Here is a 27,278-nt window from a genome sequence, read left to right on the forward strand (position 1 = left end):
AGCATAATGAGTATTTACTCCCCTTGATGATCAGTCAAGCTCCCTAAGTAGATGCATACTGATCCCATGAACCAATTTTCTAAATGTCTGTTGCACCCTATACGACCTTACTAACATTTTTTTTTTTGCAAAATCATTTGTGAAAACGAACTTTGGTGAAATATGCTTAGTTCTGTCACCTTTGATATAACTCTCATTAAGTTGAGCAATGCATGCATGTTATCTTCCTTTAAATGTCGGTCCTTATCTTCTGAAGAAATACCACAAGATCCATGAATATGCTATATTGCATTTCTTAACCAAACACATTCTCGACTAGCTTCATGGATTGCTAATATTTATGCATGATTGGATGAAGTAGCTATAATTGTCTGCTTTAATGAATGCCATGAAATTGCAATACCACATTGTGTGAACAAATATTTAGTTTGAGACTGACCGGTATGAGGATTTAACAAATAACCTGCTTATGCAAAACCAACCAAATTTGTTTTTGATTGGTTAGTAAAATACAAACTCATATCCTCAGTGGAGAAGGTTCCTCCAAAGACGCAAGAATGCCCCGAGATCTAGGGGTTATGCCATTCAGGAGAAACTCTCTAGGGTTTCCAAACCAGGGTTGGCCATAAGCTACCCTGCAACCACCCAGTCATACTGAAGATTAACGTCGCCGTTCATAAAAAGTAAAAATGTTAAAAGCGTGGTTTTCTTTTAGATTTTTTTTTTTTTGGTTTAGAAACACAAATAATTGGGGGTGATGGGTGCAGTGGTGTGAACTGCTACTTCCATGTGCTCGACCACTGGCTAAGTCCGTATGGATCCAAGTTACTTTGTCTCACTGTCACTTCACTCCTTTTGACTTATCAGACTAAATCTAGTGTGAACATTAGTTTATTCAAAAATATTTTCTAAATTTTGCCAACAATTTGCCATTTTCTCCAAATCACAATAACTTGTTACTGAAAAAACTAAAACTCTCGAGACCTCACTAATATCCAGCTAACCAACACAATCAGTAAATCGTTACACGTGCTTTGCCAAGGGCAGGTGGATTTCTAAAATCGGTTATTTAACTATTTTTAGTTACATTTATTTTATATTTTTTAATTTTTGGTTCATTCATGCTTAATTTTTCTAAACGTTGAACGTTTGTCATGAACACACTCTATTGCCAAAATTGTTAGGGCTGTAAACGAACCGAACGAACACGAACAAGGCCTTGTTCATGTTCGTTCGTTAAGTAAATAATGTGTTCACGAACGGTTCACGAACACTTACCGAACAAGATTTTATGTTCGTGTTCGTTCATTAAGGAAATTAATGTGTTCACGAACGGTTCACGAACACAAACGAACACAAATAAAATCGGCAGAGCCTAGAGATTGGGATTGATGCATTCATGAATGTGAATAATGAAAACCGGTAAACAAATCGAATGAACAAAACAAGAGCGTGTTCGTGTTCTTTCATTTAGCTTTAAAAAAACACGGACACTTAATCGAACAAATATTTATGTTCGTGCTTGTTTATTTAAAAATGGACATTTGCATTCGTTTGTTTAAAATCTAAATGAACATAACTGAACAAAGATAAACGAACATGTATGAACAAATGTAAATGAACAAAAATATAAACGAACTTATACGAAAACACTTAAATAAACACAAATTAGCAAATACAGATAACCTATCCAGATAATATTTAATTATGTTCTATTAACACATAAACAAACATAAATAAACAGACATAAACGATCGTTCATGAACATAAATGAACGAACGGAACATGTGTTCATGTTCGTTCATTTAATTAAACGAACATAGATTTTTTGTTCATGTTCGTTCGTTTATTAAATAAACGAACATAAACGAACTTTCCGCCGAACGGTTCACGATAGTTCATCGAAAGTTCGGTTCGTTTACAGGCGTAAACATTGTCCATCATCAACTATCCATCTCTGTTAATCATAAAATCCAACCCGACACAAATCTGGATCTAATAATACAAACAATTGAAAGAACACAAAGTCAAGATCTGAAAACATTAGACTAATGGTAATGTTTATAAATATATAGAAACTATTCATGTAATATGGTGCATTGGTGCCTATAAAATCCAAACTTCTAACATGGGATTCCTTATGAAAACTCCTTATAACTCTTCAATAAGTTAATAAGTTACAAAAGTATAACTTATTAAGTTTTCTCTCTCACATCAAAAGCAATCCCAAACACCTTATTCTTTTTCAAAAAGTTAATAAGTTACAAATAGGTGAAAATAAGCAATCCCGAACACCCCCTAAATCTCATTTCTACATTCTTCGCATAAAGTTTCAAAATCTTTCTTGAATTTCATTCCTACGTTCTAAACAATTGAATGTTATGGTCTATATCTCATTTCTCATTGCACTTTTGAGTTTTGAATGCCCTTATTATTCTGTATCCCAATTTGGAATATTAGCGGTAGCTTCATTCAGCATCTTTACAAGAGTCACCTGCATATATCATACATTGATTCAGAACTTAAGTTCGGGTCGGGTTGACTAAAATGCCAAAATAGTGTTAGTCAAACAACACAAAACCGATTTATTCAAAGTACATACCACAGTTTCGGGAACTCCAGGTGGGGGCATAGGCATATTTCTTGGTATAGGTCCGTCTAGATGTGATCTCTTGTCGAATCACCATTCTCCAATCTTTCCAAATGTTAACTCACCCTGCAAAACTTATTACATGTGCTAACTGTGAGAACCAACAATATTATGAAACTTTTTAAAAAGTAATCTAAAATAGAAATGCTCAACACATGAACCAAAATGAAGCGAACTCAATAAAAAATCAACAATTTGATTATATGTTTATTTAAAAAACCGATTTTGCAGTAATTCAATTAGTAGGATCGGATTTGTCATTCAAAACGGGGTGCGACACAGCTTGTTGCCCGTTTACTTGTCTCTCTATTGTAATTGGATCATTTTATTGCTGTTAATAAAATTAACTCCATTTGGTTATGATTAATTAACAAAAAGACAAAAAACAAAACTAAGCTAGCCCATTATGAAAACTAAAATTGAACGGGTTTTAAATAATCAAATACCGAAAGTTCAGACTGAGCCCAAAACCGACACGTACACCTTCAAAATCTTTTAATAAAACGACTTTGGGGTTTGATATGTTCGACCCATTTTACTTGTTCTATTTTTAGCTAAACAATATTCGACTTGTTTGATATAAAAGACGACTACATCGACCCAAGCAAAAATATAAGAAGTCAAATTACCTTCATAGTGTAGTCACATGCATAAGTGTAATGAATGATAAACGCTTTGCCAATTTCCGGTGCAAATGGGGGCTGAAAAATTTAAGTCAAAAGATTTTTAAAAAGACATTAAACATTGTTATAAATTTGTTAATTTAGGATTAAACTAATACATAAATATAGGAAAAATCGATTCAAACACCTCGACCATAAAATCCTTCCGAAGAATATGCTTAACACCATGCAAAGCGGATGCCACAGCATATCCATACCCGCCATAACATTAAAGGGTTTTGACCAAGTGAGCGATGTGTAAACAGGTCAAATGGTCAATCTATGATCTTTAACTCACATTTCTAGTACCCATCCAAAAGATTTATCGGTCTCTGGATCATACTTCATTTTTAAAGAAACATTCATCCATGTGGGAGCAATTTTTTCAAATACATCCTGCATAAGGTCACTCAACCGCATTACTTCACTTAGGTTATACACGTGGCAAGTTTGACTATTTCCAAAAGGTCAAATTGTCAAACCGGTCGAAAGTCACCCAAATTGTAATGCATAAACATCATAAATCATTTTACTTTCAAGGATTAATATTATCAAAAGGTAAAAATCGACATTCTTTTTTACTTTTACAAAAAAGTCCCTCTACCTGATTTTCGCATATTAAATATTATTTAAATCACATAATTGTTTAATGTTTAAAATCCGTACCTTCCTTATAATAACAGGAGAATTACCAATCGGGTCAATATTCGTTACTGGCCCATACTCGTTGGGGAAATATTTTCGAATTATTTTTTCGTTTTCTTCGGGCTCTATGTAATTAAACGGAAATGCAGCAGGAACTATTCCTTGGGCCAAATTTGGGAGCGGGTTTACAAATAGGTGGTCGGGCTCTGCCATAAATATGTATCTGCAAAAGGTTAAAAAAAGTCATTAACTTATTGACAAGAAGAATATATATTATAATGTAGATGCTCACTCCTCTTCAATAGTAGCCATCTTCAGCCATTGCGAAAAAGCCCAAGGTCTATTTAAAACTACATAACCCTGTATGCCAAATAATAATATCCATGATGTCATAATTCATCATATTTAAAAAGTGATGTTGTTGTTGTAAAAACACGTTTTACCACTAGTATTGACCACACTATGATTGTGTTGCATGAACTTTCTAACATATGGCCAGGGCATGCTCAGAGAAAGAAAAAAAAAAATTAGGTGGAATACGAAAATTTTTTTGGGTCTTAAGTAAAAGGAGCATTTTTTTGGGTTTAAACAATTTAATTTTGATATGAGCTTACTTGGCTATAATTTAGGTTGTGTAAAAAGCTTTTGTATAAAAATTAGATTAAACATGTCTTAAATAAGACAATAATCCATAACCTTTCGGTTGGAAGTAATACCCCTTAGCCAATAGACCAAGCCAGTGGTTATGTAATTGAGTTTAATCACTATATATTTATTTTGTTTTAATAAAAAATACATATAATTTAAAAAAAAAATTCGGGCTTGTGACCGTCAACCACCCCGCTACATCTTATGGCCGGCCCTGCACATGTCACATAACCATATACAAAAACTAAAAAAATATGGAATAGAAAATAAAGAAAGATTCAATCTCTTACTTTATCCAAACCATATGGAAGCTCGTCAACAACAAAAGTTGGGATCTCATCCATCAGATCGTCGGGTTGGTCCGCATGCAGAATCCGGGTAAACTTTCCCATCTCGCATCCCGCCACATTTCTCAGTCTCTTGTAGTAATAATACATAATTCGGCTTTGCCATTTGCTATAAGGAGTATCTGAAGATGTCATTGCCACATGGAACAACGCCTTCGATCTTTCCAAATTATCAGGCATCATAATATTATTAGGTTCGTTCAATAACCCTCCGTAATTCAACATTTTGTTGTGAATTACCATTGTTATTAAATTATGCGTTGTGATGAACAAACCAACGATCGTAAGAACAATTAACAGCGTTGATGAATAGCTAATATTCTTCCTTGCCATTGTAGTTTCTGTTATGGAATTAGCAAGTAATGTCAATGTTGTATAAGTCAGCTAGTTGACTTTGACTTTGACTACAAAGATGCATCAACAAGCTAAAAATTGAACTGTGGTACTTAACTGAGGATAATGTCTACCAAAATAAAGACCAGTTTGATACCAGCAACGTTTAAAAGCTTGATCCAAGTAAGATGCCAAATTATATTATGCATAAGATAATTTCAAAAGTTTGTGTCACAAATGACCTGATTGGTCCACTTGGCGACACGTGGTTGGCTCAATTTTTTTTTTGTTATTTTAAATATATTTTAATTTGTTTTTTGTTTTTTTATTCAAAACAATTTTCTTGGTTAAAACATTTTGATTTTTATTAATCATCGACACAATTAATTTTGTCCAAATTTGTGGCGGTTCACCGCCTTTCATACATTACATACAAAATTCAGAAACACACACATACATATACATCACAATGGCTTGATTGGTTATTAAACTATAACATATATAATCGGTTTCAATTCCCATTTTTCCTTCAAAATACCAAATCGATTTCTCAATTTTCGGTTACTAACCGGTTCGGTTTTGGTTGCATACATCATCTACAAGCATAAAGTTCCTCTAAATGTGGAACAAACAAACCATCATCATTCTTCGGTTTAATAATGTTGTTTGTTCTCACAATTATTATATATCTATAGATTACGACTATTTGCTACCATAGAAACCAAATTACCTTATTTGACGCCGAAAAAGGAAGAGAAGACTTCGATCAGACAGAGGGAAACGAAGCGCACAAATGAAACCACCTTATAACTATTCTAGGTGAAAATAACATAAACAATTGTTTTGTAAACACCTTAAATGTTATTAAAGTGTGTCCTAATATTAAAAAAATGAAATTAAATTAAATTAATGATTGCAATCATTATTTTAATGAATTAGATTCACATTAATTAATTTTTATACTTTTATAAGTTTAATATTGACGTTTAACATTATATTAAAACACATAAAAAATAGAGTACACGTAAAGCAAACAACTTTAAATGCACATAATTATAAATTCTAACACTTAAGTGTATTATATGTAATATATTTATGAAATTTAAAATTTAATTTATCTAAATCAAGTTATTATGGAAAAATAAATGTGTGGACTTGTTTTCTATAGTTGATATGCTATAGGGTGTATTCAAACTTAAAAATGGATATAAATATATACGTATACTTAATGTTGTGAAACAACATTTTATTAGCAATCAATATATAAGCATATCAAAGAAGGTTATAGAGTTTATGATCATGGAGAGAAAAAGAAACCGTAGAATTCTTACTCAAATCATGTAGTGTTACCGGTACTCTTGTCTATATAAAAAACCCAATAACAATAATAATAATAATTAATTGAATATAAACCACAACAAATAATATTTATAACACTAATTACAGAATTTTAGTATTCTTATTTTTTATCAGAGTTTTTTATATTTTTTTTTCTCTTATTATATTTTACGTCAATAATGTACCTATTTGCATAGGCTTGAACATGAAACTTCACATCTAAGAGGCAAGCGCCTCTACTAGGTAAACTAGTCCAACATTGACTAGTGAGACTAGTCTACTTTAAAATGCATACCAACTCTACTTTAAAACCCTTATTCTAACGATGAAGTCGCAATACCCCTATTAGTCACAAAGCTCTTGTATAAATGATTAAATACACTTAGGTGCTGTTTGTTTTTTAAGAGGTAAAATGTCTGCAGTCTGCGGACCACATCTGCAAACATCTGTAGCAGAAAAGGTGGACCAAACCTCTGCAGTCTGCAAGAAAAAGACTGTTTGTTTTTTAACGTCTGCAAACTTCTAAAATAAACAGAAATTTAACTAAACAATTTTTTCCAAGAACCAATATTCCAGTGTTATAGAACCAAATAATTTCCAGAAACTCCAATACAAATAATATACAAAACATGTTTCAAGTATACAAAAGAAGTTTCAAAGTACAACAACAAGTGTATATATGTTTAAAAATAACATACGTTTCAAGTAGTATGCAATAACTTCCCGAACCGATGTCTTCACTATTACAACCCAAACCGACGTCTTCGTACTTGCAACCCGAACTGACGTAGTCATACTTGCAACCCAAACCGACGTCTTTATTTTTGAAGCCCGAATCGATCTTTATTCTTGCAACCCGAACTTTAGTAACCGCCTAACAAAGCGTAATATTACATTAATATAACAAACTAACAAACAATAAACACGTTAATGTATATGACAAAAAGAAACCCAAAACATTCAATATCTAAAGATCTTCATAGACAAAAAGCATTCAACAACATTTCTATTAAACATATAAATCAATTCCAAGTAACAATCAACAAGATCTTCGTTAGACCTGAACTTTCTACAAAGTGTTTTTAACTAAAAACTAATTATAATCGAACAATTATGCAAAATTATAATTGAACTAAAAACTAACAAGAATTCAACAAATCAATATTTACAAATTGTTTTCAACTAAAAACCTAATAAGAACCTAATTGAACAAATCAATTAACAAGAATTCAATTAACAAAAGCCTAATAACCTAATTGAACAAACCAATAAACAACAATCAAACCTAAACATAAACAATTTTTCAAGGTACAAATAAAACCTAAACACAAACAATTTTCAAGGCATAACTCAAGCATAAACACAAACATATTTCCAATGCACAAATCAAACCTAAACATAAACAAAATGGATCAAAAAGTAAAACTAAAATGAAACGGGTCAAAAATCAAGAATCAAGAATCAATCGTCATGGGTTTCACTTTAATACACTAATGTCACTTATGACTCGAGCCATTATTAACCAAGTAATTGAAAATTAATCAAGAGAAAATCAAGAATCAAGATTGTAATCTAAAGAAGATCACTTTAATCAAGATTGTAACAAAATATAAAACCTTAACAAACCAAAGAGGAGAAGAGAGAGTCCGACGACGGTTTGCTGGAAAGAGAGAGGCTAACGGAGGCAGGGGGCGGAGGTGAGCGGCGGCAGCGGCTGGAGATGGCCGGAGATGGAGGGGGCAGGTGGCGGCGGCGCACCGGAGGTGGAGGGGCAGGTGACGGCGGCGCACCAAAGGTGGAGGGGGCAGGTGGCGGCGGCTCACCGGAGGTGGGGAGGCAGTGGGTGATGGGATGGAATGAAAGAGGGCTAGGGTTTGAAAGACCTGATGGAATGAAGGGGATGAAAGAATGGAGAAGATGTTACAAGATTTGAGAAGTGGGTGGTCCATGTCTGCGTGAAAAAGAGGGCACGCAGACCTTTTTTAATGAATTGTTATCTAAAAATCAAACAGTCTTCAAGCCTAAAGGTCTGCGCGTGGTCTGCGCGGCGCAGACATAAGAGGTCAGGAAGATCTTCTGACAAAAAACAAACACCACCTTAGTGTTTGAGATAGAACCCCAAGACCTAATAAGAGACAAGAACTTCTATCAAGGACTAGTTAGCCTTATATTAACCTATTTTAAAAATCTTGTTATATTTTTAAAATTATAAAAAATAAATGATGATTTATTTTTGTTGTGATTGTACTGCCAACAAAAATATAGAGAGCAGTTCATCATTATCCAATCATATTATATATTTATTAGTACAACTTTTTATTGAATTTATTTGGTTGAATTAAATAGTATTAACATCTTGAATTTTTTGTCATTAATAAAGCTCTTTAAGTTATTACCTTTATGATGTAGAGAGACAATAAAACTTTTTTAAAGAGAATAAAGTAATTATTAAATGATTTTTAAGAATAAACGCTGAAGAAACACTAACCGAACCCCGGACAGATTACTGGTAACCTGGGGGTTAGATAGATGTTTCCCACGAGGGGTTAGACCCTGAGAAGATGGTTCTTCTGATAACCTGCAAAACAGACACCGTGAGCTCGTCACTGAGAAGGGGGGGTTCCTCCTTGTGACCACCCTCCGGCGTGAGAATCAGACTAGATTGCTCTTTAAATATAAAAGTATATTAAGAGATTGCTAGAGCAGATATCAGGTATAATATGATGATAATCCGATAAGATATGATATGATAATACAAGATGAGATCCGATGGTCATACCATTTGTGGTATTTATAGCCGAAGGTAGGTTTCCAAGGAGGTATGGCCGGCTGCAACAGTGTTCCTGTTCACCAACAGTAGTCTACGCACGTGCCCTGCTGGTAGTTGGTGGGTAGGTAGCGGCTGACAGCGACCAGGCCTGCTGTATACTATTCCTTTTCCACCAACTGTCAGCTACGCACGTGGTATGACAAGAGTTGGTGAGTAGGCAGCGGCTAATAGTGACATACAGTGTAGGAGCATGCTGCTCGCCATACTGTTGTCTATAAGCTGTCGTATCTTTAGTCAGATCTTTTTCCCATACCTCGTCAGGTACAGTACAGAAGATCTCTGTATCGTACGGACTGGCTTATTTGGGCGGGAGTATTCCCCCTCCCGCCCTTGTGCGGGATTGTTCCCGGCTTCGCTCATTCTCAGGTGACACTGAACGATTGAGAGCTAAGTGCCTTGTGCGTGTAGCCTTGCTGCGCGGGTGGCCTTCCCTAATGGCTTGTATCCGAGGCTGCGGGGACAGGCGGAGTCCTTCACCATTGGGAGGCATTTCCTGCGGGACCAGCTTGCGTACTGCGCGTAAGGACGTCACGTCTCTGAGCATGGTTGGTCCTGCGGATCCAGTTGGTTTCTGCGCAGACGTCCCTGTTTAAGGTGAGTCTTGCGGGTCCAACTGGGCTCTGCTGGGACCTACCTCTTCAAGTCCCCCCAGTCCAATGTTCTTCTCATGCGTGTTTAATAAAGTGAGGTGAACTTTTGGACTTAAGCAAAGGGTTTTGAAAAGGCTTTTTTAAGGTTTTCCATGGGGATTCTTCCCGCGGAAGTCCTTGTCAGTTGCAGAAATTCCCGAGTTTCCTGCTTGGTCTTTGGGTATGATGCGGGTAGGTCTGTAACCTCCTCGCAAGTCAGGAGCGTTGAGTCCCACTTGTGTGGATTCTCCATGAGGTTTTGGTAGTTTTGAACATAGTGATCAATTATGTTAAAACCACCAATTCCATCCTGGAGCTTCAAACAACGTAGTTCTCGACGTTCCCGCTATGCGGGGATGTTATTTCCGCTTCCGCAAGCATTGCCCAGAAGATCCTTCTTGGTTTCAATTCCCAGCGGAGCGCTAGGTATGTGAAGGGTTTTGCCTTAACACTGTACCAGCGCTCGTCTTACGGTTACTTTACTTCCAAGGTATTCCTGGCTTCAATTCCCTGCGGGTGCTAGGTATGTGAAGGGTTTTGCCTTTACACTGTACCTGCAGCCGTCTTATAGTTACTTGGTTGCCGAGGAATATTTGGCTTCAATTCCCTGCGGGTGCTAGGTATGTGAAGGGTTTTGTCTTTACACTGTACCCGCATCCGTCTTACGGTTACTTGTTCGCCAAAATTTACTTGGCTTCAATTCCCTGCGGGTGCTAGGTATGTGAAGGGTTTTGCCTTTACACTGTACCCGCATCCGTCTTACAGTTACTTGTTTGCCGAGGTAAGGGGGATTTTCCCGCTTTCTTTTTAATATTTTCAAAATTTGAATTTTGAAATTCGAAGGGTTGGTGGAAAGATAGGAACAGTCCAAACCTCTGAAACGTCGTGCAACGGTTTCTTCTGACTGTGTCAGGACGTGCAGGAAGTTATGGTGACGTGACAGTACATGGTCATTCCAGACGCTTTTCCGGCGCGTGGGCGCGATTTTTCGGGCGCGTGGCCGCGAAATTACTGGCACACGTCCTTTCAACAGCTGTTTCCAGCTTGCTTTTTGCCACGTGTCATAGTTTCATTGCACCTTCGATTTCTCTCTCCTCCGCATTAAATTCACCGCATTAATTGCGATTACTATATAAAGAGGGAGAGGGTTCTTTGTAATCCATTCTTTCACCTCTCTTCTTAGTGATTTCCGGCAAATACTCCCCTTTTCAGGCAAGCATTTTCCCGAAATCACTTTCTTCTTTCTGCAAAATGTCTTCTCATGATGCTGAAGCTGTAGCCGACGATAGGAGTACTGCTGGCGAGTGCCAGTGTGCTCTACCTGTCGATCAGTACCAGTACATCGTCAGGAAGTTCATGCTTGAGTCTCTCGAGCCTGAGTTTCCTGAATCCCACCAGACTGTGTACGATGCCCCCAGTGGCAAGATCGGGGTATATGCTGCATTCTTTGTTTATGGGAACCTTAGGTTCCCATAAAGTTTGTGTACCGTGTCCTGGAGAGGCACGGTGTGCACCTGACCGAGGTGCATCCGATGGCGATTGCCAAGGTCCGGCACTTCGAGTGGGTGTGCCGGATTCTGGGTATTGAGCCCTACGTGGACCGCCTGATGACCTTCTATACTTGGAGGTGCGTCCAGGGGTGGTACACCCTGACAACCCGTATTAAGGGTTTGAAGATCTGCGTGACCGAGCGCAGTCTACGATCGTGGAAGCGGGAGTTCTTCTACATCTCTGCCCGCGCCATCCCCATTGCTATGAAGTTCAAGAAGGGTCAAGCGCTTCCGAGCCTTCACGCTTCCAGCTACCAGGAGGCGGAATGGTTCGCGAAGATATCCCGGGTCCAATCTCCGGTTTACCGGTTTGCAGAGTCCGGGATGGTGATGCTGGGGATGAGCCGGGTATGGAAGGATGCGTCCCGGTTTCCCATCCTTCTCGAATACGGTTTGAACTCTATTCCTTATGGTATGTTTTGTCTTTCTTGCTGATATAAGTCTGTCTTCTAACTGTTTTTCTTTCAGAGGGGAACAATTTGGAGTCGCTCCTGCACCCGCGGGAAGCTGACGGTCCCTTGCGGGTGGGTACTCGTGCTCTTGACGAGAACGAGTTGCCCATCCTGGAGCAAACGGCGGATCGGTTTGTGGAGGTCTATCCGCTGGGCCACGAGATCCTGAGCCAACGGCGGCCAGGTAAGGCGATACTCTATCCTCAACCCCTCAATGCTGTACCCGCTGCTGGAATTCCTTACATCCTGTCTTCTTCTGAGGAATCCGCAGATGGTCCTCCGCTGGTGCGGAAGAGGAAGGCTGCCGGTGGGAAAGGGAAGGAGGTGGCCTCCACAGCTGATCCGGTGCTCCTATCTGACAGTGAGTCAGATAATTTAGAGGTGGCGGGACACCCCGGTGGTGAGAAGACCACTGCTCCGGAGGCTACGACTGCTACCTCCGGAGAACCATCGACGACGACGGTGACCGGCATCAAGAGACCGGCTCCATCGGGTTTGTCCCCGCCTGTCCGTACGTTCAGGCTCAAGAAAACTCGTAAGTACAAACATCCTTGTTTTTGTAGACTTAACATACTTCATAAATTTATTGTTTTAACACTTATCTTCTTGTGCAGGCGTGGATGTTGACGCCTTCCCGGGTGGAGTGCCTAGTAGTACCTCTCCGCCGATGACGGTAGGCATTGTCAGCCTACCTGAGGCGTCGACCCAGGCGCCTGCGCCTGGTCCCGCTGGTTCAGTTGCTCACTCTGAGCCGACTGTTCCAGCCGAGTTTATGCCACCGCCGGCCGTGAGTGCGATTTTTACGGCGTCCTTCACCGAGCCGGCGGTTACGATTGCTGCGGATTCTGCGGCAGCGACTGCGGCGGCTGCCACCATGCCCCCGCCACCGGCACCGATGGCCGGCCCATCAGGTACGCATGGGAGTACTCGGCAGTCTTTGCCACCTTCCCATCTGCCTGACCTTTTGGATGGGTTTCCTTTGGGTTCAGGTGATGGGTTCGGCGGTTATCGGCCTGTTATAGACCCTACAGGTGCGTAGGGTTCCTTTGGCCCCCCTTTTTTTTACTATTTTTATCATCTTTTTCCTAACTGCTTTTTTGTTTTTTGCAGTGTCGGATTCCAATGAAGTGTATGTTCCGCGATGGAACATACGCCGAGGAACAACCCTTCGTACCCCTGTGGAGTGCGTGGACTGGGCTCGCCACGCTGCTCCTCATGGTGCGTTGGGGGAAGCCATGGCTAGCTACCAGGAGGGTAGGCTAACCAATGAGCTTCGGGTTCTCCAGGCCCGGATGCAGCCGCGCGTCGAGCTGCTTTGTCGTGAAAACGACAAGTTGAAAGCAGCTCGCGCCAAGGACGTATCTCAGGCGCGTGCTCTTCGGGAGGAGAACCAACGATTGACCGCAGCTGCTGCGGAGAAGGAGAAGGCCTTCAAGGCCCTCGAGGCTGACGTTCAAGCGCGACTCGAGGCCCGCTCCAAGGCTGCCCAAGCTGTTAACGAACAGCTTCGGCTGGCTAAGGAGACTGCGAGGAACGCGACTGAGAGGGCTACCAAGGCTGAAGCCGTTGCTGAGCCTTTACGCATGGAGAACGAGGAGCTCAAGGCCCAATTAGAGGCCCTCCAACGTGCTCATGATGCCTTGGCCATGGAAGATGCCAAGAAGCTCCAAGAGATCCTGGACCAGAGGGGTGTGCTTGACCACACCGAGCGGAAGCTTAAGGGCGTTGAAGAGGCTGCTGCAAAGGAAGTGCTTCTTGCCAATCTTGCTAAGAGCGAAGCCGAACGCGCCTGCACCCAAGCTCTGGTTGCCAAGGAATGGCTTCTTCGAGAAGCGTTGCCTCAGGTATTTTAGCTTTATGTCTTCACGCTTTCCTTTGTACATAGAAAAGGTGTTTTGACACTTGTATATTTTCTTTGTAGGTTGTGCATCGGGTCTTCTCAGAGACTACTTATGATGATGCCATGAGCGCAGCCCTCAACGCTTCTCACGAGGATGGGGAACGGGCCGGCTTCCTGCTTGGTCTAGGGTTCGTTGAGAAAGGCTTCCCGCCTTCCAACTTCCCTTTGTACAATGTTGATACTGAAGCCATATATGACCAAGCAGTAAATCAATACGCCGCCTTCCCGCATCCAGTGGTGGAGAAGGTGAACCAAGTAGCTGCTGCTGATGATGGGCTAGCTATCCTCAAAGCTTTCCTTGAACTGCCACTCTCTACCGATGGGGCTGGTCCAAGTGGAAGTGGCCCTGAAGCCTGATCCTGAAGATCCCTTCCCACTGCTAGGACAGTTTTAGCTTGTATTGATTTTTTTTTTTTTTTTTTTTTTTTCGTAGGCGGGTAGTTACCCGGCCATTCTTGTAATAATTCATTTGTGAAATATTAATCTTTTTGCGTATAAGATTGTTATTTCCTTCTTTGGGTTTCTTGCTTTATAAACTTATGACTTGCATACTTAGTTTAAATTAGCAATTTTCCAAGTGTAGAATAAGTTAACCTGTTGAACGTGGTTGATAATAGGTGTGAAGTTTTGCTTCCTCTTTCGTGATTGTGCGGGTAGAACCGTCACTTGCACTTAGTAGGATGGCGAAACTTTACCTTTATCTGACCTGCGTGTAGGTTTTCCTCATCTTTTGAGGATAAGTTAACCTTTGAACGTGGTTGATAATAGGTGTGAAGTTTTGCTTCCTCTTTCGTGATTGTGCGGGTAGAACCGTCACTTGCACTTAGTAGGATGGCGAAACTTTACCTTTATCTGACCTGCGTGTAGGTTTTCCTCATCCTTTTGAGAAATTTGTTTTGAACCGTTCGACGCGCGGTTGTCAATAGGTTAGTGTTCAGTTTCCTTTCATGACTCATGCGGATAGACCGGCACTTTCATTTAATGGGATCATTGAACTCTTCCCCTTTGACTGACCTGCGTGAAGGTTTTTTCCTGTTATTGGGTTTGTGCGGGTAGGACCGCCTTCCCACGCAACGACTTCATGTAATGTGAATGCCGTCACCAGTGTTCCATAGTTAACCGTTCGACGCGCGGTTGTTGATAGGTTATTGTTCAGCTTCCTCATTATGATTCGTGCGGATAGACCGGCACTTTCATTTTTGGGTGCTGAACCTTTCCCCTTCAACTGACCTGCGTGAAGGTTTTTTCCTATTATTGGGTTTGTGCGGGTAGGGCCGCCTTCCCACGCAACGACTTCACGTTTAGTGAATATCGTCATATTAGTGCAGAAAAGTAAAATCATCAGCTTCGATGTTCTAAAGAGAATCATTTCCATTAGAAGTGGCTCTTGGCCTTCTTTACAAATTGGAATTGATTTACATGTAAACTGTGTAAATGAGCTCCCTTCCATGTTGGGATGGGAGTGCCATCGAGCCGATACGCACCTGGTTCGGGATCTCGTTCTTTACACAGCATGTAGTCTCGATATTGAAGCTGGAATTTTTATTCGTGTTTTCCCCCGCTGGGGTTCTACACGCACCCGCCTGCTCAGCTTTTATTGCGCCACGAGGTGCGCGAGCGTCCCATCTCTGACAAATGCTTCAACCATGTCTTTTACGTCTATGCATTCTTCAGTGTTGTGGCCTTTTGTCTTGTGAAAGTCACAGTATTTGCTCCGATCAGCATCGTGGCGATGTCGGATTATTGGAGGCTTTGGCCACGAGAGCTCTTCAGTGGCGAATATCTCAGTGACGCTTTTGGTGAGTGGCGTCCATCTGGAGTTTCGGTGCGGCTGTACATTATCCCTTCCGCCCAATCGATGTTGCAAGCCGGATGAGGTGTCAAAGTTTACCCTTGACTGCCAAATGCCTAGTTTCCGCTTTTTATTTAATCGGGCGGTGAGACATTGTCTTCTCTCGTCTTCTGAGTGTAGATGTTTGTGCTCTGTGGGAGATCTCTACCCAGTTGCTTCTCCGTTTCCGCATAGCGTTTTGCTGCTGTCATGATGGCATCCCATGTGGATGGCATACCATCTTTACCCGTTAGGGTGCGGATGAGTTCTGGGTCATGCGCGCCCTGGATGAAGGCTGCGCGAACAAGATCTTCGCTGATATTGCCCAAACTTAGCTTCTTTGAGTTGAAGCGAGTGATGAAGTTTGGCAGAGATTCATCTTCTTCTCGTATGCATTTGAGGATTGTCCATTGCTCCTCGGTATACTTCCGTTGCTGGCTGAAGTGTTGGCTAAACTTCTGCTGGAAGTCTGCCCAGTCGTAGATGTGGTTGACCGGTAGACGATCAAACCAAGCTCTAGCAGCCCCAACAAGCGTCATTTGGAACATGTAGCACCACGTGGGTTCCGTCCAATTGCTGACGGTTGCCCCCGCTATGAACCTGTTCAAATGATCGTCTGGATCAGATATACCGTCATATGTGCCTATGTTAGGCATTTGTTTGGCACTCTTTGGGGCGATTGCCTCTGCAATGTCCCTTGCAAACTTGGACGTTCCTGCATTTGCAACGTTTGGTCTGAACGTTTTGGAGAAGTCTCGTGGACTTCCACCTGTGCTTTTTGGTTTGAAGGCTTGTCCAAAATGCCTTTTCGGTTGGGATTCCATTTCCTTACGCTTCCCGTTTGCCCTATGGCGAGGGTTCGCGTCGGAGTCGGATTCCTCCGAGTCATCCTCCCAGTATTCGAATTCTTCGGCCTGTTGTACGGAACGCAAGCGTTCGTTCAACTCGGCCTGGAATTCCTTTTGTCGTGCCTCCGCCCATGCCTTGACTTCATCGAGAGTTTGGCGGGGGAGTCTTCGTTTCTCAACCTGGGTATCCGTGGATCCCAGTAGGCGATCATTTACTGCACTTGCCCCAGCATGAGTAACTGGGGTAGTGTTCGTAAAATTTACTTCACTTGCCCCGGCTTGCGTAACCGGGGTAGTGTTTGTAAAAACTGTGTTACCGGTATTCCCCCCAGTAGCTGGGGTTGTGGTTACCGGAATTTCTCTAACCATCTTTGTAGAAGTTTGAAAAAACTGGAGAAAAATGTAGTTCTAGCTTTATGCACGGATGGCGCCAATGAAGAAACACTAACCGAACCCCGGACAGATTACTGGTAACCTGGGGGTTAGATAGATGTTTCCCACGAGGGGTTAGACCCTGAGAAGATGGTTCTTCTGATAACCTGCAAAACAGACACCGTGAGCTCGTCACTGAGAAGGGGGGGTTCCTCCTTGTGACCACCCTCCGGCGTGAGAATCAGACTAGATTGCTCTTTAAATATAAAAGTATATTAAGAGATTGCTAGAGCAGATATCAGGTATAATATGATGATAATCCGATAAGATATGATATGATAATACAAGATGAGATCCGATGGTCATACCATTTGTGGTATTTATAGCCGAAGGTAGGTTTCCAAGGAGGTATGGCCGGCTGCAACAGTGTTCCTGTTCACCAACAGTAGTCTACGCACGTGCCCTGCTGGTAGTTGGTGGGTAGGTAGCGGCTGACAGCGACCAGGCCTGCTGTATACTATTCCTTTTCCACCAACTGTCAGCTACGCACGTGGTATGACAAGAGTTGGTGAGTAGGCAGCGGCTAATAGTGACATACAGTGTAGGAGCATGCTGCTCGCCATACTGTTGTCTATAAGCTGTCGTATCTTTAGTCAGATCTTTTTCCCATACCTCGTCAGGTACAGTACAGAAGATCTCTGTATCGTACGGACTGGCTTATTTGGGCGGGAGTATTCCCCCTCCCGCCCTTGTGCGGGATTGTTCCCGGCTTCGCTCATTCTCAGGTGACACTGAACGATTGAGAGCTAAGTGCCTTGTGCGTGTAGCCTTGCTGCGCGGGTGGCCTTCCCTAATGGCTTGTATCCGAGGCTGCGGGGACAGGCGGAGTCCTTCACCATTGGGAGGCATTTCCTGCGGGACCAGCTTGCGTACTGCGCGTAAGGACGTCACGTCTCTGAGCATGGTTGGTCCTGCGGATCCAGTTGGTTTCTGCGCAGACGTCCCTGTTTAAGGTGAGTCTTGCGGGTCCAACTGGGCTCTGCTGGGACCTACCTCTTCAAACGCTCATTTTTATTAGACTTTATAGTCAAATAATTAATACTACAAAGTCGTATGTAATTAGAAATTAGAGGAGAGTACGACTAAGGAAACATGTTATTAAATAAATATTAACATTTATTGAAGGATAATTAAGTTTCAGAAGTATTTCATTAAAGTCATACAAAGGTTTGGTTTAGTCAATTTTTTAATTATTATTTTAACAATCAATAGAAATTTCATTAATCACCAAACGGAATATTAAACTAAATAAGACATATATGAAACTTTGATTACAATTATTGAATATGTTTTCTTCACCACTACCCCGTACTTATAAATATTAATTTTACATACTTTATTTTTATAAATATACTTGTTTTTTTTAAAGTAAGTAAACTAAATATAACATATATGAACTTTGATTATTATTGAATATTTGAATATGTTTTCTTCACCATAACCCCATGCTTATAAATATTAATAATACAAGTAATAATAAAATTAAGTCAAAGTTATTTTTACTTTATTTTTCTAAAAAGCTCCTTATTAATTATTATGTCCATGAGTTACCAAACATAAGTTGGTTTTGAAAAAATAATTTTGTGGTAACACGTTATATTCAAGAACTTAAACACAAATATAAGTTGGGCACAAAATAATTATTAGATATTTAGAAAATGGGTTCATTTGTGTAGTTTTTATATACTTTGCCGGGTTCATTTGGATCTAATTAAAATATACCATTGATATGTTAGAACCATGACTTTATCACCACCTATTGGCTGGGGCGTACCTACCTTTGGAGAATGGGGTGCAACCTTAAGCCTTTTTTTTTTTAGTTTTATTTTAGCGTGCAAGTCAATTTCAAACTATGTTATTGATAAAACTTATTTAGATTGACAATCAAATGTCACAATGTCACTTCAGCCTAAATCACCGTCTCAAACGTCCATATTACCACGATTAGTAAAAAAAGTTCCCTATAAATAATTAAAAGAAAAAAAAATTGAACTTCAGGAAATGTTCACTTTTGTATACCCTTATTATTATGTATCCCAATTTGGAATATTAGCTGTAGCTTCATTCACCATCTTTACAAGAGTCACCTGCATCATATATGGATTAATGAGAACTTAGGTTCGGGTCGGATTGACTAACTGTTCAAAATGGTGTTGGCCAAACACACAAAACCGACTCGTCCTAAGTATACTTACCACACTTTCAGGAACCCCGGGAGGGGGCATAGGTATATTTCTTGGTATGGGTCCGTCTAGATGTGATCTTTTGTCGAATCGCCATTCACCAATCGTTCCATACGTTAACTCACCCTGCAATATCAACGATTATAACGAAAAAAGGTAATTAATATGATAACTGTGAGAACAAAAAATATTGTTGAAATGTTTAAGCAGTAATCTAAAATAAGGTGCGCACGAGCCAAAATGATCGGATCCAAACACGAGAAGTTTGGTTATATACTTATATGTTTGCTTGCAAAATAGATTTTTCAGTTCAGTTTCAGTTTTGCTATTAGCCAACAACCAAACTGATTGGAACCGATTTTAAGTATTTTATAAGAAATTAATAAAGTGTGTAATTAATGTAAACTTAATTATACATAATTTCTACATCATTTGCATTCCATTTCATATTATTTTTTAACACGCGCCACACCATCATGCCTCTTCAACACGCCCCGTTCAAGACACGGGTATGCCCCACCTAGCACATCCTCGTGCCTAACCATTTTTGCAGTATGTACATGACCAAGTTAGCGGAATAAGACCTTGCCTCAGCATGAGGCCATGCCCCATCAGATACAGGTTTTACCTCACCTCCCATAGACATTATAAATTGGATACTTGTTATGTTGAAAAGCTTTATACCTTATCATTTATTTATGAAGTTGTATGATGTTTATGCATACTAGGAATGGTTGAAGGAAATTTTGATTGCTTATGATAATTGCTTGAACACAGAACACATATCTTAATGCTTTGATTTGAAAAGATTGGACATTTGTTATGGTTTTGCTTAGCTATGATGTTATCCCAGGATTCATTAACACAAATACTTAGGATGTTATGCGTAGCTTGCGATCATAATTGAAGGAATGCAGGAATATTGTCAGAATTAATCAATCTTAGGTGGATTAGATGATGTTCATGTAATCTTTTCGAAAGGTTGTTAGATATGATGTTCTTGATTGAATTATAATCTATGTTTTATGTTTTAACATGATTCTTCACTTGTGATTATTTGTGTGACTTTAGGTGATTAATTTGTATCATTCATGCTAGTTTTCCAAAAAGTTATTAGGATAGTTGTCTTTAGTTAAAAATCATTCTACTTGTTGAATAGTGAATTTACCACATGTATATGAATGCCACTATTAAGAGTTAAGTGGATTCTAGATTATGATGGAAGCATCCTTTGCGTGATCATCTTTGTTGTTTCACTTGCTTGTATTTTACAATTTGTTGAATCATAATTCAGTTTTCAAAAAGAACAACTACTTTGCTTGATCGGTTATTTATTTGCAAATATTCAATATCAAAATCCACGTGTTTATGAATTAATACTTGTTTCTTATTGTTGTGTATATTACAATTCCAAGCGTGGTTTAGTCCTTAGGTGAAAACCCATTTTAAAACTCTATATCGTGTGAATATACACACACTATGCACACATTAGTAACCCAAATATTTTAAGTCCAAATATGTAATAATTAATTGAGATAAAATATAACTAGGTCGACCTAATCTATATTTTATATTAAAACAATATGTTTTGCTTATTTTCTATTGGTTCATTTGATTAACTTCCATCTATACAATGCATTCTTAGAATTTGTTGATAATAAAGTAATTCAAAAATAAATTACATCCAACATAACATAATTGAATTATTGTTTGACAATTAATAACAATAATAATTACATAAATTATATGTTTCAACTCCCTTATTTTTTTTGCATCTTTATGAAATCACTGGCTTTGGAACCCGTGTATTACACGGGATTTGTCAAATGACCGAAATTTAGGCATTTAATCATATGTAATTTATGATTTTCTTTTGAATTTATAGGTTAATTTTAATATAATCACACACACTTCAAATGTTACATATTTAGATTTTACATTTTCTTTATATTGAAATAATGCTTTAAGATGACATAAAATCAATTATTGGTACATAAACATATTAAAGATGTTTTATATGATCAATACGAATGTAAGTTAAATAGTATTTTACAAATTATAAGATTATAACTATTTTATTTATTCAATGAAATTTGAAGTACACATATAACTAAATATATATTATAAACATAGGTCACTAATTATTATACGATAATTGTTCATAAATCATTATTTAACTAATTTAATAATTTACTGTTTGATTTTAAACTTATTATATATTTTCAATGGTTTATATGCTTTTTTTAGAAATTATGTTCAAATATTCAATATTTAATAGCAAAATTAGATACAATGGGTTGGTAAAATTTATTGTTATTTATATTATATAAAATACTTTTTTTTCATATAGGTTACAACTAATGGGTCAAATCAATTAAACCCATGACCTATGAATAGCATAGATTAAGGAGAGTGAAGATTAGAAAATAGGAGAAAAATTAAAGTTAAAATTGAATGTGATTAGGACACATCATAATATTATTTTTGCTTATTAGTATAGGTAGATTTTTACACTAAAAACTGTTTGATCATTAATAACAATATTAATTAGATTAACTATAGGTTTCAACTTTCCTATTTTTGTTGCATATTTCAAATTTCAAATTTATGTGCAAACTGATTTACCTTGAATAAAATTGAGAATAACATTCATTTTTAAGTTAACTAACAAAAAATATTTATGTTATTATCCCTCTCTACATAGTTTCAGTTTTACACAAGAAATTTCACATCACGCCTTTTTATCTATGAAATTCTGCAATTTCGCATTTCTTTGTAAGGTTCATTTGTATTACTCAAATTATTTCATTCATTTATTCATATTATTGATATCGTTCATATATTTTAATTATTATCAAGTTAATACTTTGTTTGTATTCTTATTATTTTATTACAAACAACAAAATGGAGCAAAAAAAAAAGCATGTTTAATGAGTTGAATATGCTTAAGAATGATTGTTTTCTCAAGGTTCGTATATTGAAGTTATTGCGTTTAAAGGTCAATAACAAATTCGGTGAATGTTGATGAAGGAGTGATGTTTGACACCTTAAAGGTTTGATATGTGATGGACGTTGGTGGCTCAAAATAAATGCAACGTTTGAAGACCTTTTTTTTTTGCCTTTCAGTTTGAGTGTTTTTGTTTTCTAAGACAATTTCTTCGTGTTTCCATTTTGGTTTGATTTGTGTTGGATTTTTATATATCGTATGAATTTATGGTTTGTTTTATAATTTGGTATTTTATATTATAAGGTAATAACATACCTGGTGTTTGGAAAGTAAATGTTTTTTGAATTTGTTACATGTGATTGTTTTAATTCTCTTACTTTTCGAAACATACTTTATAACATTTGCATTTTGTTGTCTTCTTTATGTGTTAAAAATTAAATCATTAATAATATTAAACATTTTATTGAAGTTAATATAGTGATCACCTCGATAATTTGTACTCAACATGTTATCTACTATTTGTTAATCAACAAAAATTTTTGTATACTCACAAAAACCGTGAGTAACGAAAATGGATTATTTATCAACTATAAGGTGTAATATTCATAACAAAATTTTAATTCATGCTGGTTAAATATGTAGTCTATTGGACCTTAGTCAATTTTTCTTATTAACCGTCTCTTTGATTTCCTGGTTAAATATGAATATAAACTCATGGTAGACACATACCATTGCTTTACGCTAACTACACGCTTATTAGTTTATGAATTTTAAATTTTTAACTTTTAATTGTGTTTCTAAACATTGTACTTTGTATCTTATTTTGGTTCATCTTTATGCCTGACAATTATTTCTTTTCGTACCAGTATTATTTACAACTAAATATCATGTTGTCATCTCAGAAAACATAGTACAAATTACAATATAATATAAAATTATATATGTTTGTTAGACGATTTCTATATGTCCAACCGTATTGTGTACGGGTCGTATAAAATACAATAATTCAAATTACCTTCATGTTGTAGTCACATCCATAAGTGTAATGAATGATAAACTTTTTGCCGACCTCCTTTGTGAATGGGGGCTATAAAATTGAAGTCAAAAGTTTTTTTAAAATCGCATTTAACTTTACAATAAATTTGTTAATCTTCATAAATTAAAAAAAAAAAAAAACGAGTCAAAGACCTCAAGCATAAAATCCTCCCGAAGAATGTGTTTCACTCCATGCAAAGCAAATGCCACAGCATATCCATACCTGCCATAAGGTTAAAATGTTTTGACCAATTAAGCTATATGTAAGCGGGTCAAATGCTCAACCTTCTTTATAATTAGGGACGACAATGAGTCAGGTTCAGTTCGAGTATTGGTAATCCTAATCCCGTTAAAAATACGAACTGATAATTAGAAACACAAACAAACATATAAATTTCGGATGAAGTCTCATATAATAATAATAATAATAATCAAGAAACTAACTTATCACTCAATCACAATAAAATAACCCTAATCATGGATATGGTATTTATAAGAGTGACCCAACTTGTCTAACAAATAATACTAAATATAATAAAAACCTAATAAAATTGAATAAACCAATTACATCATTAATGAATCCCATCGACCAAGATAGGCCCAATCTGGTCATTTATACATGAAGGGCCCAACAGATGGAAATTACCAACAATCACCCCTAATTTTCGACTCGACACTAGGTCTTTAATGCCTAGGAATCTTTGCATTTCATCAAACTTGATTCTTGCAAGACTTTCGCAAGAATGTCGACCCGTTGTTCCTTATCACTAATGTGCTCCACCGCTAACTCGTTCCATTGCTATCTTTGACTATGAAATATAGGACTTTTAACCTAGGCAATCGTCGATGTGTTATCAATCTTTAACACCACTTCTTGCAATTTCCCTTTGGTCAATCCCGCCAACATTCATGTAACCATACTGCCTGGAATCGTTTGTGAGGTGCTCCGGGATCCATTGTGCATAAACCATGGCCGACTCCATATTTACCCACTTGCATGATTGTGATTTTTGGGATCGATTGGAATATCAATGCAGTCACAATAATCTGGATCCATTGCGCATCAACCATGTCCTATCTACGGTATCCCAAACCCTATGCATGTTAAGAGTACTTTCCTTCAAATAGCCTATATTGTGTAATCGGAAGATGTAAGCATGGGACTTTGGAACGCATCCAGGTTCCCGCTACGATCGCTCGTCTTCGTGTTTCCTTACTAGACACCATTCTTGGTTAAACCCTAACCGTGAATACAAGTCAATCTTTGTCAGTTGTCTTCACCGTTGCCACCATTGATCTTGTCTCGATACAAACGATTGGGGTGGGAAGATCTTCGGTTTAGGTCTGATACCAATTCAAGAACAAATTGATAATCGGAAACACAAATAAACTCACAAATTTATGATAAACTCTCGTATTATTATAATCAAGAAACTAACTCAGTACTCGATTATAATATCCCAGATACAATAACCAAATCATGGCTATGTATATATAAGGGTTACTTGACTTGGACAATAAGTAATATCAAGTATAATGAAACTCTAATCACAATCCTATTAACTCATTAAATCATTAATGAATCACGTGAGCCCAAATAGATCCAACTCAATCACCTATACGTGATGGGCCTAAGAGATGGAAATTACCAACACCCATGCCCGAGTATGATCTTTAACTCACATTTCTAATACCCATCCAAAAGATTTATCGGTCTCGGATCATCCTTCATTCTTAAAGAAACATTCATCCATGTGGGAGCAATTTTTTCAAGCACATCCTGCATAAAGTTACTCAATTGCATTACTTCACTTATGTTACACATGTGAAAATTAACCTCTTTCATCTCCACGAGGTCAAGCGGGTCAAAAGTCGCCCGAAGTGTAATGCATAAACACCCTAAATCATTTTACGTTGAAGGATTAATACTATCAAAAGGTTAAAAGAAATTGACAAACTTTTAAATATTTTTACGAAAAAGTCCCACAACCTGATTTTCGTACACTCAAGTCCATAAACATCTCAAAAAGAATGTTAAATTTTCTAACTTTATCATTGTTTAAAATAATAACTTGTTAGCTCAAATTTGATGAAATGACATTCAATTGCACAAAAATAAATTAAAAAAAAAAGGTTATGCCATCTTACTTTGTCAAACCTAAGGGTAACATATCATTATTTTAAATAATTTGTCACAATTAAGTAAGTTATAAATGCACTTTAATATACCAAAACTAGGCTGAGTTACTGTTCGTGTTTAGGGACTTTTAACATACGAAAATTTTGTAAGACGCTTTTTAATGAAAAATAAAAAAAATATTTTGATTTTTTACGATATTGATCATATTCAGAAAACTTAATTTAAAATCATATATATGTTATCCACGTACCTTTCTTATAATAACAGGGGAATTACCAATCAGGTCAATATTAGTTACTGGCCCATTCTCCTTAGGAAAATATTTTCGAATTATTTTTTCGTTGTCTGCAGGAGACATGTAATCGAACGGAAATGCAGCCGGCACTATTCCATGGGCCAAATTTGGGAGTGGGTTTACATATATGTGGTCGGGTTCTGCCATGAGTATGTATCTGCGAAGGGCAAAAGAGTCATTTACATGTTGAGATTAATATTATCAGGAATAAATAAGATGCTTACTCCTCTTCAATAGTAGCCCTCTTTAGCCATTGCACAAAGGCCCAAGGCCTATTTAAAACTACGTAACCCTGTATGCCAAATATTAGTATCCATAATGTCATAAATCATTTTATTTAAAAACTTGTATTATTGTTGTAAAACATGTTTTTGTTATAATATGTGACACATGAGTGGTTGATAAAATAGTAAAAAACGAAAGGAAATAAAGTGGTTTGGGTCAATCGACCCAACACTTTTGGCTCATACTCAAAAGTTATTTGTTTGACCCAAACTAAAAGGTTACCCACTAAAAGGTTACCCGTTTTGACCCGTGACCCGTCGATTTTGACACCTCAAGTATCGACCATGTACAAGAGCAATATAAATGGATAAGAAAATATAAAGAAAGATTCGGGCTCTTACTTTATCCAAACCAGGTGGAAGTGGGTCAACAACAAAAGTCGGAATCTCATCCATCAGATTATCGGGTTGGCCCGAATGCAGAATCCGGGTATATTTTCCCATCTCGGATCCCGCCACATTTCTCATTCTTTTATACCAAAAATACATAATTCGGCTTTGCCACTTGCTATATGGAGCATCTGTAGCTGTCATTGCCACATGGAACAACGCGTTCGATCTTTCCAAATTATCAGGCCTCATAATATTATTAGGTTCATTCAATAGCCCTCCATAATTCAACATTTGGTTGTGGATCACCATTGTTATTAAATTATACGTTGCGAAGAACGATCCAGCGATCAAAAGAACAATTAACAGTGTTGATGAAGAGCTACAATTTTTCCTTGCCATTGTAATTTCTGTTCTAGAAATATTAACCTTCAAAGGAGCTTTCAAACCTCACTGTAATAATTAATAAACACAATCAAAGTCAAAGTTGTGTAAGTCAACCAGTTGACTTTGACTTTCTTAACAACCCAACAAGCTAAAATTGAAATGTGATGATACTTAGCAACATTAATAAATAAGTATAAAACATTTAGTCACTATTCTTGATTTTCCGGTTTCAAAGGAAAAATTATGAAATTATATATTTAAGGCAAATATGTTTAATGTTTCAAACTTCAAAGTATTGGTAGAATAGTTATTTGGCCCATTGGGCCGAATCCCATCGGGGGATAATCCCGAATATGGAACCTGTATTGACAATACAATGACAAAAATGCAATTTACCATCATTTAATAAACAAACCAGTTATTGGTCAATGTGGTCAAAAACCGGTTAGGCTAATAACAAGCTTCACCATCTCTAAAAACGTAACCTATATATAGTAATATAATCGATTAGGTTCATAACCGGCTTATAACCGGTATTCTTTTATTATAACTCAATTAAACACTAAATATATAAAACAAACT

General features: G+C 37.7%; 2 pseudogenes; both read right to left on the reverse strand.

Annotated features, from left to right (window-relative positions):
- Positions 1–2,431: 2,431 nt before the first annotated feature.
- LOC143562200 (hydroxyproline O-arabinosyltransferase RDN2-like) lies at positions 2,432–5,285 on the reverse strand (annotated as a pseudogene).
- A 13,837-nt stretch (positions 5,286–19,122) lies between these two features.
- On the reverse strand, positions 19,123–26,711 carry LOC143562201 (hydroxyproline O-arabinosyltransferase RDN2-like; annotated as a pseudogene).
- Between the last annotated feature and the right edge of the window lie 567 nt (positions 26,712–27,278).

This window comes from Bidens hawaiensis, unplaced genomic scaffold (assembly GCF_021521415.1).
Source record: "Bidens hawaiensis isolate Kalapana, Puna unplaced genomic scaffold, B.hawaiensis_p1.1 tig00020919_1, whole genome shotgun sequence".
In the NCBI taxonomy this organism is placed as follows: domain Eukaryota; kingdom Viridiplantae; phylum Streptophyta; class Magnoliopsida; order Asterales; family Asteraceae; genus Bidens; species Bidens hawaiensis.